The sequence below is a fragment of the Herpailurus yagouaroundi genome, unplaced genomic scaffold (assembly GCF_014898765.1).
Source record: "Herpailurus yagouaroundi ecotype Mexico unplaced genomic scaffold, PumYag 77, whole genome shotgun sequence".
Classification (NCBI taxonomy): Eukaryota; Metazoa; Chordata; class Mammalia; order Carnivora; family Felidae; genus Herpailurus; species Herpailurus yagouaroundi.
The window spans coordinates 45,574,045-45,589,852 of NW_024412388.1; the positions used below are offsets into that span (position 1 = coordinate 45,574,045).

Sequence of the window (15,808 nt, forward strand, 5' to 3'; positions counted from 1 at the left end):
TTTGAGCCCCACATTGGGTGTAGAGATTAAATACAGACAGACAGACATGTGAGTTTGAGCCCCACATTGGCTGTAGAAATTACTTGAAGGAATGAATGAATGAATAAATAAACTGTAAAACAAAATTTTTTAATGATTATTTTTGAGAGAGAGAGAACAAGCGGGGGAGGAGCAGAGAGAGAGGAGACACAGAATTTGGAACAGGCTCCAGGCTCTGAGTTATATGCACAAAGGCCAACACGGGGCTCAAACTCGGGAACATTGAGACCATGACTTGAGCTGAAGTCAGATGCTTAACCAACTGAGACACCCAGGCACCCCCAAAAAATGTACTATAGTAGTTAAGAGCATGTTCCCTGTATTCAAACTCTAATTCTTCTACTTATTAACTGTATCACTTGGGGAAAGTTACACTAATCATTCTATGCTCCAATGTCCTCCTCTCAGAAGTGAGTGGCACAATAATTCCCACTGTGTAAGAGGGCTGTGAAGGATAAATAAGGGAATCATTGCTAAATGGTAAAAACAGAGGTTGACACAGAATAAACACTCAATAGATGTTGTCTTTCTCATTGTTAACAGGCAGTGGCCCCCCTAAGCCAGGTGTTCTTGGGTTTCACTCAACCAAACGTGGTCTAATCAAAGGCACCAACTCTTAGAAGTGACAAGCAGGCAAGTATAAACAGTGAAATTGTGGCCTCATTACAGCCTGCGCCGAACCAGGGATTGTGAGCTCAAGTGCCAAGAGGGACCAGGCCTGCAACACCAGAATGAAGTCAATCTGGGCAAGAAGGTGGTGAACGGGAGATTGGTACCCCGTGCCAGGGAACAGCTGCCCTTGTGCTATCATAATACACTGTGGTCCAATCCTGCTAGGTCTTCCATTTTTCAAGAAGAACAAGAAGTTTTTATAAGAAAACTCCCAACCTCTAAACGTTGACAAATAATTTAAAAATGTAAAACCCTCTAAGGCCAATACTACAAAAGCCAAACCAACCATGTCAGTGCACTACAGCCAATAGCCTCGTGTGTGTGTGTGTGTGTGTGTGTGTTTTAATGTTTGTTTATTTTTGAGAGAGAGAGAGAGAGAGAGAGAGAGAGCGAGCTCGAGCAGGGGAGGGGCACAGAGACAGGGAGACACAGAACCTGAAGCAGGCTCCAGGATCTGAGCTGTCAGCACAGAGCCTGATGTGGGGCTTGATCTCACAAACGGTGAGATCATGACCTGAGCCAAAATCAAGAGTGGGATGCTTAACTGACTGAGCCAGCCCGGCACCCCTGGGACTTCTTTCCCTCATCAGCTGATTGAGGAGTGTTTGGCAGGATAGGGTATAAAATTCCTTGGGGTTTAAATGCACTAATTCCGAGATATCAAATGCTCTATTTTTCTTAATGACTTTATTTATTTTTGAGAGAGAAAGAGCAAGAGCTCAAGCAGAAGGGGGCTGGTGCAGAGAGAGAGAGGGAGGCAAAGGATCCAAAGCAGGCTCCGTGCTGACAGCAGACAGCCTAATGTGGGGCTCAAACTCACAAACTGTGAGATCATGACCTGAGCTGAAGTTGGATACTTCACCGAGTGAGCCACTCAGGCGCCCCCCAAATGCTCTTAAATGTAGGCATGAAATGTTTGCTACTGCATTTCCCCCTTCTAAAACACACACACCCCAACACCCAGAGGAAATCCACAGTTCTCCATTTGAACTTGTTTTCTCTCACCAAGTGGTTGTTTGCAAATGTTTTCTGACTATAACAGAAATGAGCCCACCTCTCCTGGAGGAGATTGAGTTCTTTGTTGTTTACTGAAATAAACTCCACCTCCTTCTTTGTTTGGCTTTTCCTTTATAAGCAATCAAAGCCAACTGGCAGAGCCAGCTAGCCCGTGCAGTCCAAGTTTGTCCAATCCAATGTGGCATCTTTACTTCCTTTCTTCTTTTTCTTTTTCCTAAGCTAACGTACAGGCTGCATCATGAGCCCCCAAGGTCCTTTGCAACAGGCAATTAATTCCATTAAGCATTGACCAAGAGTCTACAATGCACCAGGCACTGTGGGGAAGAGTGTGGAGGGGAGGGGGAAAGGGGGAGTGACTTTGATTCTGAGCTCAGGATCATGGAGAGCCAGGGTAGGGCAGGGTGGGAAGAAGCCTCAGAGACCATCTAGTCTGAGGTTCCCCAAGTGTTTTCACGGAACACTTGTCCACTGAGTAGCTGCTCAGAAAAAGGCCTGGTGTGGATGAAATTGAAAAAAAATAAAATGCATACCATAGCTGCTAATCTGGATTCACAATGTACCTGACCATATGAAAGATTCTGAGACTTGCAATTCAAAACTTTGTGTTTCATTTTGTGTAATTCCGTTTCCCAAGTTTATATGACCAGGTGACATGTGTGTATGTGTGTGTGTGTGTGTGTGTGTGTGTGTGTGTGTGTATTCATATGTGCATAGGTAACACTAATTAATGACAGAATTGAATTTGCAACAAGGTGTTCTGACCTCAAAGTCCCACTCTCTTGCTGGTCCTTTAGTTGTTCCTACGAAGTCAGCCATTCAAAATGGAGGCTACCAAGGGTACCAGGGTGGCTCAGTCGGTTAAGCTTCCAACTTGGGCTCAGGTCATGATCTCACAGTTCGTGAGTTCAAGCCCCACATAGGGCTGTCAGCACAGAGCTCACTTCAAATCCTCTGTCTCCCAGTCACTGTGTGGTCAGCGCTGAGGACAAAGCCATGAATCATACCCCAGTGAGCACTCAAAGTGGGAACTGAGAGGGGGAGGGAGACAAGGGCAGCATTCTGATCTGGGTGACCCGTGAGCACCGTGGAGGCCCCAAACACTGGAATGGAAGGCCCTGGAAGGGTACTTGGAATTGATGGCATCGGAAGTGATCTTTGAAAGAGTACAGAGTTCTCAAAGGGGAAGCAGGAAGAAAATGCTGCTTGAACACAACAGAAGGTTTGGAGGGCCACAGGTGTGCAGGAAAAAACACCCACTGGAACATGGCTGGGGCAGGAGGTGCATTGCGAGGTAGAGCACATGCACGTGGAAAACATGAGCGTCCTGAATTTCAGGCTGAGCTACTTGAACTTCATGTTGTAGGTAATGAGGATGGAGTGCACAAGGTTCAGTTTCAGATGTGTGACTACAGAAATGACCCGAGTGAAACAGACACGGGCCTGTGGGTAATGTGGGTTAAAAGGGAAAACGAGCTATTCTAGTCTGATGCATGCTCGAATCCCAGCGCTGCTCCCCACTAGCTGTAGGACCTTGGATAAATGACCTCTCTGAGCCTCAACTTCCCCATTTGTAAAATGGGAAGAATAAGAACCTCCAGCTCAGGACTTTGCTGTGAGGGTTAAGGAACAATCTCCCAAAGTGCTTTTGAAAGTGCCCCACACATGTGAGCCATTATTCACATGGTAGGTCCTGATTTGCATAATGTTTGGTTTGTCAGTGGTTTTGGGTAATCAATGCCAAGGTCTTTTTTTTTCCTTTCAAGCCTGCCCTCTGGCTAGGACTCTCGGAAAGTTGGTGGTATAACAGAAATGAGCACTAGTTTTAGAGACAGGCAGGCAGTTTCTAATTCTGACACCGCCCCAGAGGAGCCCAAAGTGAACAACCTTGGGCCAATTACGACCCCGGGCTGAGCTTCAGGGTCCTTTCTCAGCACAGAGGCGGAGGTGATCATCAGCACGTATTGACGCGTTTCTCTCTTCCTTCCTGGGCCCAGGTCACTTCATTTCTCTGGGCCTCGGTTCTCTCTTTAGGAAAATGGGACTAACAATCCGCACCGGGTCCTTACAGGATTATTCTGAAGATCAAATGGCAGACGGGATAACACAGACCAATGCTCTATAAACCGAATCTCTTTAGAAACATATGTGATCTTTATCCGGCCAACGTTCAAAGGGTTATTCTGAGTCCCTGAGGCAAAAAGAGGTGAATATCTACAGCAGCCACTTGAGCTCCAAGGAAGAATAACAATGAAACTTTCATCCCCTGGCCCAATAATAGTGAAAAACGGTTTACCTTGGTGAGACTATTCACTGCTACCCAGTGAAAACAGGGCTAAATGCTATAAAACGAGGCCCGTTAAATCCACACAATTGTGTTTCCTGCCTGGCCTCAGTCTCACCTCTTCCTCCTCCTCCCCCAAATCACAGCCCTTTCTCCACCCTTCTCACCACGGGAAGTCTGACATCTGTGAAGATCATAAAACACACAACACAATGGAAAAAAATCACCCTAGAGCACACACACACACACACACACACACACACACACCACGCAGGGTACATCACCCCTACCCCACGGTACCTCTAAGAAAGGAAATACCCAATGGGGAAGAGCTACATCAGTGGAGTCATCGAGCAGCCCCGGTGACATGGCCATGAGCATTTCCTGAATCCTTTCCACATGCTCGGCACACCAGGACACGCAGGCTCGGCCCAGAATCAAGCCCCGTATGGACATTAGAAGCTAAATGTCCTTTAATTAGTGCCAATATCAGAGCATTTGTCGCAAGGCTCTGCAAGAGTTACTGACCGAGGGGGGACCTCCCTTGGGTCTCTTCTTCTGTCACGGGGAGACAGAAATGTTGCCCCACAGATCACTCGCAGATGCACAATGCCCAGATTTGGAAATGTGGTGTTTCTGTTTTTATTCTTGTTCTTGCTCACACTCCTATGGGAACGGTGTACAAGAAAACGATGTGGAAAGTATCCGGGACTGGAAGCAAAACCACCCAACTTCAAGTACCGATGGTGTTCCTTGTAAGTTAAGTCATGGGTGCGTCACCTGCTCATATGTTATTATGCCACCTCCCGAGCTTGTTGGGAGCTCAACAGAAGCATTCCGGAAATAAAAGGGGCTTTTATATCTCTAGTGTTGAAAAAATGTGAGTGGCCTTCATTCTAAAAAGTGATGAATGGGAGATAGGAGACACGGGGCCTGAATCCTGGCTCTGCCACTAAATAGCCACATGATCTTCAAATGATTTCACCTCTTGGACGTTCATTTTCCTCGCGACACTTGAGAAACAACTCACAAAACCTCTATCCTGTGGAAGGTGATGTGTATCATTCTATAAAGTTTTAGTCAAACATAAGGGATAAACACTGTATTACTGACGCATTCATACTGGTTAATCATATGAATTATACAAGGTCATTACGTCCGTGTGGTTATCTTCCGTTATGATCTACGTTTCTAGGTTCTATTATTCTCTGAGATCTTAACCTTCCATTCGACTTCCATTTTCCCAGCTTTGAAGTATTAAATATTTTTAATTTCTACTTGATCATTTTAGCTATATCAATATAGCCATATTGAATAAGCTACTGCAAACACTTCGTAGGATGAAATGTGACAATGATATATCAACAAATAAGAGCAGAGAAAAATGTTCCCAGATTAAAGTTCACTGATTTTGCCTAAGTCAATCTGATGTCATTCTCTGATTACCCAGTCTCAAACCTATCCTAAGGTGACAATTAAAACAGAGATGCTTGCTTTTACAAGATTAGATAATGCTTAAAAAAACAAGACAAAACAAACAGACAAACAAAACAATACTGGCAGCTTTTCTGGTAACTAGTTTTGAAAATGGGGGCAAAATGTTGAAATCAAAGAGTGCTATCTCTTGACGACTATGGAAACTGGTGGGAACTCCCACCAGGAAAGGGACGGGAAGAAAAGGGCAAAGAGAAGGGCGTGACTGGCCAAAGGCAGCTGGTTGTAGGGAACACCCAAGAGGCATCAGTGTCTCACAGTTGCTAACACGTTTAAATCCACACATGCCTGTAAATGGCACCATCCCCTATTCACAATGTAGCCCACATGACTGTGGAATTCAGGGCCAAGTTCTTCAGACCAAATTTGCACCAGCTTTTCATTCCACCATGCAGATCCTCTTTGTAGCCCTTCCTAACTTCACTGAGTGTTAGCACTGCCTCCGGCAGCACCTTCTGCTGCTGACCTATGATGCCCCTGAAATGCAGGTGAGCCCATGGGGGCACAAGACACCCATCCCACCCTAACCCTTCCTCCCTCCCTTCCCTCCTGACTCCTGGTCCATTGCCTCTCCACAGTGGTCACATAAAGGCCAGAGCAGGCTTAATAAAGAATCAGCCAGGGGGCGCTTGGATGGCTCCGTAGGTTAAGCATCCAATTTTGGCTCAGGTCACAATCTCACAGTTCACAAGTTCGAGCCCCGCATCAGTCTCTCTGCTATCAGCACAGAGCCTGTTTCAGACCCTCTGTCCTGCTCTCGCTCTCTCTCTCTCTGTCCCTCACCCACTTGCTCTCTTGCTTTCTCTCCCTCTCTCAAAATAAATAAACAGTAAAAAAAATTTTTTTTAAATAATCAGCTGGCATTTCAGTGTATGCTGTATCCAGAGTGAGGAGGAAGAGTTCCCAGTTATACTTAAGAGGAATGGTCTTCCATTTTAGAAGCTTTTATTATGTGAGACAACCCGGACTAGAATAAGGAAGGAACCCAGAACTTTGTCATAAAGGTATGAGTTGAAGTCCAGGCTCTGTAGTCCTGGACTTTAGAGGACTCTGAAGTCCACTGTGCAATGGTACTTCCTATGATGATGGGAATGTTCTATAGCTGTGCTGTCCAATATGGTAGCCACTAACCACATGTGGCAATAGAGCACTTGAAATGTGGCTAGTGAAACTGAATGACTCAGTTTTTAATTTTATTCAGAATTAAGTAATTTACATTTAAATGGCCATATGTGGCCAGTGGTTACTCATTTGGATAGCACAGCTCTCTTGCTGCCTAGCTGTGGGACATTAAGCAAGTCATTTTTTTTTTCATCCTGAGCTCCCTCATCCATTCATGACTCTGGTACCTCACAACTTTGTTGGATGGACAAAGGGAGAAAAGAGCCACTTGAATGCCTAGCACAAAACCATACACTTTAAGTATTCAAGAGGCTTTGGTTGGATCGGAAAACGTGAATCTCATAACAGTACAAGAGAAATGCATGCTAACAGTCTAAGCCTGGATTTTTCTCCAGAATTGATTCCTTATGATTGTTTTATTCATCCAAACCTCATTTGCCTGCCAGAAATGACCTCTGAGAAAACGAGGGCTGAAGACAGCCATGCCACTTACAGGACTGAGGGTACAATGCCTACCCCTTACTGCCCCGCTTCCCCCAGGAGCTCAGACATGTCATTTTCTCCAGGTGGTAATGGTGGGAGCAGCTGAAAGCAAGTCAAAGCGCTGCATACATCTGATGGAGCCAAACATCTTTGAGAGTGTTGCCAAGAACTCCTCTCCTTCTCCTCCACTTTTTAAACACGTTGTTTTCAGGAAAAATTTGCCCATCTGGTTCTGATTCATTTGCACTTAACTCATCAGAGGGTGGTGTTGTAATACCAGATTGACTTGCAAAAAGTTCCAATTCACATATCTCCCCAGCTTCTATCCCAAGAAACTGGGGAATGGGTTTGGCCAGCAGATGCATAAGGCACATAAAGATGGGACAGAGGGCACAAGATGGCAGGTCCAGCTCTGTTACAAACACCCCAATGTACCCCGAGCTGTCCCTCATTTCTGGGGCCTGGACCCGCTCTCCTAGGAAATGAGGGTTTCAACTGTGTCTCAACTCAAATCCATAGAAACTGACTAACAATAGTTCTTTAATATGGAAAAGCCCAGTAGGTGTCACAAAGAACTCGCACAAAATCGGATGGTTTGATGATGAAGTAAACCTAGAATATGTTTTGAGATGATCCAAAGAAAGAAAGAAAGAAAGAAAGAAAGAAAGAAAGGAAAGGAAAGGAAATGTGGTTCCTAGAAGTTTGGGTGAATTCAGGAAAATCAAATAATTCTAGATTATTAGCCTTATTCTTTAGTTGGTAAAATCATAACGTTTTATGATTCAAATATCATATATCAGACCAGGCCTGAAAACTGAATAGCTCTACACTGAACAAGGTCTTCTGGGATGGTCTGATGGATAAAAGACAGCAACGAGTACTGGGTGGTAGTATGGTTTGAACGGCAAATCCAGGCCTTACATGTAGGGCAGTCTGAAACCAGAAACCTGCTCTCTTTACACTCAACTACGTTGTCCAGCAATGTTGTCCAGCAATGGTTACTAATACTATGATTAGTATTCAATTTAACATTGAGATGTTACGGGGTGGACTATTTCATTGAACAGGGGTTGTGTGGGTGACCACATGGTGGGTTTTGAAACCAACGCCTATAACTGTATCAAAGGAACTGCAGGATTCCTTAAGTAGCTATGTGAGCCAGAGTTCTTAGGATTCCATTCTTCTCGAGTCCTGAAGAGCTCCCTACAAAACTCACTGACTACCCATAAAACCACTGTTGAGATGATTCCATCAAAGTCTTTGCTTCCAATAATCTCCTCCAGGATCACAACTCCCAAATTATATCCTGAGACTATATCTTCTTCTGACTCCCTGTCTCATATACACAACTGCCTCCTTAATATCTTGACTTAGAGGTCTTACAGGAATCTCAAACTAATTATGTCCAAAATAAAACTTATTCTTCTCCCACCTAATGTCCTCTCTGTCAGTAAGGAGCAATGCCATGAACATAATGAATCAAGAGACATTAGTTTGAGAGACACCAAGATCAGCCACTGTAAGTCTCTCAACTTTTTGTTGAATTTCGTGAACAGCGAGGTTAGAACATTCTGAGTTAAATGGAATCTAGATCTATCTTGTTATGTCTCTCACTCACTGAGGATGCAGTAGTTAAGACATTATCTTCCATGGACGTAGGCTTGTTGATTCAAGTCCCTCCTAGAACATTCTAGTCTATTCCATTAGACTGCAGGGTCTGGAGAACAGAAGGAGCACATTCTGACTGTTCTAGGTTCTTAGCACACAGCCAAGTGCAAAACAAAGTGAAAGAGACTATTCTCAACATCCTCCTGCGATTTCTCGGTACCTTTATGGTAGCATTATCACACAAGCTATAACTGTCTCTTTAATCTCCTTCACTAGACTGTAAGCTTCATCTTACTGGTTCATCTCTGCTATCTTGGCTATCTTGGAAGCTCATAGCCTGACACTTAAAAAGTGTTGAGAGAATATGTAACGAGTAAAGAAATGACTAAATGAATTAGTGAATGAAGAATAGAGAAATCAAGGAATTGATGAGGACTTTGGTCCCCAAGGCAGCCCTGGACACACTGCCTCCATCCCAGACCTCCTCACACACACTCCCTTTCCCCAACCTTACAGCTCAGGCCGGATGTGAGAAGAAAGCTTCAGGAAGAGCTTAACGTTCAGTGGAAATTTCTCACCAGCAGTCAATACCCCCAGTCTGACTTCCAAGATTATCTCTCTCTCTCCTCTCTCCCACTCTCTTTAAAGTCACTCACAGTGTCTTTTCCTCCCTCCAGCTTACCCATTACTTACAATAATGACTTCAAACACCAAGCATTGCTATTCAGGGCACTGTGAAAATGTGTTTTTCCCATCAGTCCTGATGAAATAGTTTCCACTGTCTGTTTCCCTTGCAGATAGCAATCAAAGTCCGGGAGCAACAATTAAAAAAAAAAAAAAAAAGTCCAAACTCTTGTCTGATATAGCATCTAAAACTTGTCCTTGGAAAGCGACACCCAAGGGAATTTAATCAGAAACGCTCCTCACTTGGCCCAACCCACTGCTGTTGAATAAGAGTACGTGGAATGATTTGTTTCTGGGAGATTTCCCTATGCTTCCCCCCTATTCTTCCCAGAAGACCAAAATAAGAGCCCTTTGAAGAATATTATTCCCTTAAGACCTGTGCTGGGATCTCCAGAGTCTAACGCTAGCCCGTGAATTCTCACTGTCATCTTTTTACTACATCCTCTGGTGACAGCCTCCAAAGCTCAGAGTGCACTGGTCCCTGAGCTCGCACTCCCTCACTTTGGTTGACTTTGTATCACCAGGTCAGCACCTATCAGTTACTGGATTACCGAGTCAATACCTACCACACCTGGCCCTATAACTTACAAGTTATATGACCTTGGACAACCATCCTACCTCCTAGCTTCAGTCAGTGAAGTCAGGGAAGTCAGTGTGCCCACTGACAAACCAGGAGTACTCCCCTGTGTCTCACGGGCTAGTTGTGAGATTAAATGATGTGAGACAGCAGACGCTGCATGGGAATCAGTCCTGAACTGGTTGGAGAACTGGCTGGAGGTGAATTCACCTTCCCTTTGTCAACCTCCCCCTCCTCGGAAATTTTATAGCACTAGTACTATGCATTCTTAGGCAGAACGGCCTATAGAAATGGTCCTCTGAAAATTCCCATTTTAAATGCTGAGTACACACACAACACATGCATACACTGTACTACACATAACATCACACTACAACACACACACACACACACACACACACACACACACACACACACCATAAGCTGGGCATTTGGACATTTGCCCTTTCAAATTCCAAGGATGGTCTGTCTCCACTGACCTTTTCTTCTCTTGTGATTTGGCCTTCTTCACTAGGAAACAGCCCTGGTGCTCAGTCCAAAGAGGTTATGAGGAAACACTGTGGGAAACATAAAGAAAAGGGATACGCTGTTTTTCTAAACACTTTTGTTCCTTGGTGAGTTTAGACCCTATTTCTCATGTCCATTGGTGACAGGCATTAATATGTAACTAACTGGTCACGTATACGCAGAATATTTACCCTCGATTAGGCACCATGCCAGTGCATTACATGCGGGATGCACTTGACCCTTACAAGATACCTTTACGACAGCAATCAAGTTGCAGGGGGAGCAGTCATCCCCAGACACTCTTACCTGCTGAGGGTCCATCCAACACCAGGGCTCCCCACTCTAGTTCTGCTTGCTAGCAATTAGAAAAGCAATTGTACCTTAAGCTGGGATGACCAATGATTAACCAGCCAAAGGATACCGTGTCAGTCTTCCTATATTCCGTTCATAATTGATCCCAAAAAGTAAAGGTGGGCTCTCCAGGGATTGGGGACCATGGATGTTTTTGTCATTTCATCATGCTACAAAAATGCCTAATGTTTGTGGGGCTAGTGCTTGTCATCTCCCAGAAGCCTAGCCATTCCAGAGCCCATGGCCAATGATAGTCTGGCAGAGAACAGCTGGCTTGATCTGTACATAGTTGTTCTGCATTTTAAGGAACAAAACTATGTCTACTGATGGGACGATTTAACCATACAGATAACATAAAAAAAAAAAAAATTGCTCTTTCCCTTTAAGTAACACATACAGAGCACATGTATCCATGGATACACGTGGAACTCCTGAAGTTCTGAAACAATATAAAACTTTGAAAGGATTGGCTCCTGGTAGGATCAGCATTTTCTCTTCCTTGTTCCATCTCAACGCTGGGTCAGATGCCCTATGACCAGCTTCCTCCCTTTCATTCACATGGTTTCCAAAGTGCTTTCATGTTCATTATTTTGTCAGTCATTCACAATGACCTTGGTGTTATCATTCGTTGTTTCCCAGATGTGGAAACTAAGGGTCAGATAGGGTAAGTGACTTGCCAAATATCACGGCCCACGACGGCAGAGAGAAAACCACACGACTGTTTGGCCTCCAGCCAGGCCAGATTTCTAGCTGCAGCTTCAGACCAGTAGACATTTTGGGTGATGACCTAGATTCTCTGCTCTTCGTAACTGGAAGAAGCAACGTCCCTTTTAGACTTTGCTAGACTCCATGTCTTGCCACATGCTGATCCCAATTGGTCTTTGACTCCAATTCATCTTAAGTCTCGGCCCAAGGCCACCTTCTCGAGGTGACCTTCTGTGACACCCTTATCTGAGGGTTCACTGTTATGTGTCCCCAAGGCATCTTGTTCTTCCTATTTAGCAATACTTACCATAATTATAATAAACTTTTTCAATTGTTATTATCTTCACTAAGCTGAAGTTCCATGAATCAAGGGCCATATTCAGCTAGTATAATTCCTAACACCCACTAGGCACTCAATACAGGTACAGTATGAGAGAACAAACCATTCCCTCTCACGGAGAAGTTTGGACGGGGCCAGAGAGTGTCAACCCATCAATCAGAAGAAGACTGACCAGAGGCAGCTAGAGAACAAGTACAAAAACATGTCCAAAAGATCAGCAGCTGGTCAACTCACGTAAGCTACTTATTGGCAGATCTAAACTGGGGCTAGGAACCAGAAATAGGACCAGAGGCAAGGGGAAGGGGTTTGTTTCTAGCAGGGTGAGCCACTCAAGCTCCCCTTTAGGGGCCAGAGGACCAGCATCAAAAAAAAACAGGGCCAGGGAAACAAAGTTCACAGCTTTCTTGAGGGCTGTTCAGTTAAAACAGATGGCTCGGTACAATGACAAATGCTTTCCTTTTTCTTGTATGCCCGACCATCTCATATAGTAGGTAATAGGGAACTATAGATAGATACCCTAGTGGCATATCATGGCAGAAGGTATGTTTAAAAAAGATTATCCTGGGACACCTGGGTGGCTCAGTCAGTTAAGCGTCTGGCTTCAGCTCAGGTCGTGATCTCACGGTTCATGAGTTCGAGCCCTCTGCTGTCAGCACAGAGCCCACTTAGGATCCTCTTTCTCTGCCCCTCACCTGCTGGCGCTCGTGCTCGCTCTCTCTCTCTCTCTCAAAAACAAACATTAAAAAAAAAAAAAGATGATCCTGATAGAGAAAAGCCACGCAAGAATCAGTAAGACCACCTAAAATGCTAACAAACGAGAGAGAAGGAATGAAAAGCATAAATTACAACAGTGAACATCCAAACAAAATGAACAAAATTGAAAGGTATTAGGAAGACATACTCTGTTGAGCGTGGTGACTGATAGGATTTATAATTAGTATCTCCTTTTCACTGACTTCCTGTTTACTAAGTATTTTTATGTCCTTTATCTCATTTGAGACTCATAGAAGCCTATGTGTTAGATGGATAAGGAAACAGGCGACAGGTGACCTGCCCAAGTCACACAGCTCAGAGGGGCTGGGCTAGGCCTGGAGACCAGGTGTCCAGACCACCATCTCCGGGCCCCCCAGGCAGCATCGGGCCATTGTGTCACCCAGAGTTTCGGTCATAGGAATGCGCTCACCTCAATCCCCCAGGATCAAGCAGATTTGATCTTGGCTGTGTATTCACATTTATGGCAATGCACATTTATAGCTGTGCATTTCCCAGAAGACAGGTATGAGGATTCCCATCAGCTCTGGGAGTCGCTGACGCCCTGAGGACCCACTCTGCTCCCTATGAGTCAGACCTGTTTTTCATCTTTATTGTTATTCCTGATTACTAAAGAAACTCCAGGGTCCTTATAAAATATCCAAATAAGAAATTCTAAAAAGATAAAATTCTATATACTCTGCTACAATGGAACTTTGATTTGATAATACCAAACACTAACATTTATGGAGCCTCAATTAATTGCCAGGCACTGGGTAAGGAACTTTTATATACAGCATCTCACTTACTCTTCCCCACAGCCTCAGACAAGCACTGTTATTACCTCTCTTTTACAGATGAGGAAACTGAGGCTCCCAAAGAATAACTTACCCAAGCTCACAGAGCTGGTGAATGATAGAGAGAAAATTCTGGGCACGTCCTAGGATTCCAAAGACCACATACCTACCTGTGACTGTGTATTAGGGATACCTTTCCAAGTCAAACATATTCAAGTTATCTGTTTCTTGAAAAAAGGACTAGTGCCTTTTTCTATTCCCCAAAATGTTTCTCAAGTTAACTAGAGTAAGAGGGCCAATCCACAGTTCATCTTTAAAAAAAAAAAAAAAAAAGTCACATTCTTCAAGTAAACTTAAGCAAGTTCTTTCCTGTCTACTTGCTGAGCCAGATATCCTCATAAATTATGCCCCCTTGTCTGTGGTGGACAAAGCTTGGATGTTGGGTTAGGTCCTGGCTATATTCTTCCCTCACTGAATGATTTGGGGCAAGTACCCTCTGTGTCTGCGTTATCGTCTTTATGATGAGAAGTTTGGGTAGCCCCTGAGGGCCCTTCTAGTCGTGACCTACTGTAACCTGTTCTCTCTCATGACTTCCTGCAATATGGATGGGCAATTTTTATAAGATCATTTATTTAAAATGAAATTTAAATGATCATCATAATATTCAAAATAGTAGAATGGCCAGGGAAAGGAGATTGGAGGCCAGATTAATTTCCTACGGCTGCTGTAATAAATGATCACAAACTGAGTGGTTTAAAACAACAGAAATTTATTCACTCTGGAGACCAGACTTTGAAATCTGGTGGCTGCTGGCATTCTTGGCTTATGACTACATCACTCCAATCTGTCTCTAGTCTCTGGGTCACACTGCCTTCCCTTCTTGCTCTGTGTCAAATCTACCTCTGTCTCTTTTTTAGAAGGACATCTTCTGTTGTATTCAGAGCTCACCCAGATAACCTGGGCTATCCCTTCCCATCGCTAGATCCTTAACTTCATCACCTTTGTAGCTGCCCTTTCCCAAATAAGATCACATTCACAGGTTCCAGGGATTAAGATCTGATATCTTTGGGGGCCATTATTCAGTCTACTACAGAGGGGCACCTGCAAACCCTATTTCAACTGCTTTATGATGACACTCAAGGCCATCTCCCAAGGACATCATCAAGAGCGAAGGACAGCAAAGGACAGCTGACCTCATGGCTCTTTGAAGGAAAACCCGTCAGTCCCTCTCACACTGGCTTTTTTTTTTTTTTTTTTCAGTGTGTCAGCTTTCAGAGGCAGTTGCTAGCCCAGAGCATGTCCATGTTAGGACCTTGCCCAGTGCCCAACACGTAGTAGGTGGTCATAAATATTCACAATGCAGGGCCAAGCAGAGGTGAATGTAAACATGCTTTGGGTATCTGACAGAGAGCAGAGAGGGAAGCAAAGAAAAAGATCAAGAGAGGCAGACTGCAGTGGAGTCAGTGTGTAATGAAGAAACACGGGCCGAAGGGCTGCACAACACCAGCCAGGACAAGGCCACCAAGGAGCCCTAGATTAGTCAACAAATGAGTAATTCCACGATACTAACCATTTGTTGTAAAACCAAACAACCTCTTGGTGTCAAACTCTCCTCTGACCTATCCAATTCCCTGCAATACAGGTTAACTTTCTTTTCTTTTCTTTTTTTCAGAAAAAATAAGCCCCAGTTTTCATTCCCACTGGTACTATACATGTCTTTCTTAAAGTAGCACAGGACATCTCAGCTCATCCTCTCTCTTACAAAATCACGAACTTCCGGAAGTGTCCTTAAGACACCAGGCAAGGTCCAAACAATAGGTTAGGAAGCCTAAAGATGTCTACGTTTTTGAAAACTTCCTAGGAAGTTTGGATTCAACACTAGATTTCAGCAGGCACCAGCAGGGTTCCTCTGGTTAAGTAATGCCTTACTCCACCACTCAATCACTCAGAGGTTGGCCGCTCTCCCCACCAAGGCCACTTGCTCTCTCTTCTGATTTAGAATAGCCTGGAAAAATGTCTCATCTCCACTTTTAGACCATGAGCTCCTAGATGGGAGGGGCAATGTCTTAAAATGAAGGCTGATTTACTGGGCCGCGTGTTCCTTCCAGCACCCAGTAAAATCCCTATAAAACATGGAAATTACTGCTGCCTTACAGATGAAGAAACTGAATGCTTAGAGCAGTTAGTTGACTATCTCAAAACTATACAACCAGAGAAGAAGTCAGGATTTACACCCTGAGTCCAAACTTCATACTCTTTCCCTCAACTCATGCTTTCGCTCTTATCTCTAGCACCTAGTACTGTATCTAGAACGTGGAAGACTCTGGAGAAAACAGCCGACAGCTAAGAATAAATTAAGGAGTAGAAACTGAAGGAACAAG

The 15,808-nt window shown here is 44.2% G+C and overlaps 1 long non-coding RNA gene across 2 annotated transcripts in view; it reads right to left on the reverse strand.

Moving 5' to 3' along the window:
- Window positions 1–10,546, reverse strand: part of LOC121027194 (uncharacterized) — a 282,693-nt gene extending 272,147 nt beyond the window's left edge. For both annotated transcript variants that reach the window (XR_005788599.1, XR_005788600.1), the window contains exon 1: window positions 10,457–10,546. This is a non-coding gene — a long non-coding RNA (uncharacterized LOC121027194). The remainder of the gene's footprint in view (window positions 1–10,456) is intronic.
- Window positions 10,547–15,808: the final 5,262 nt, after the last annotated feature.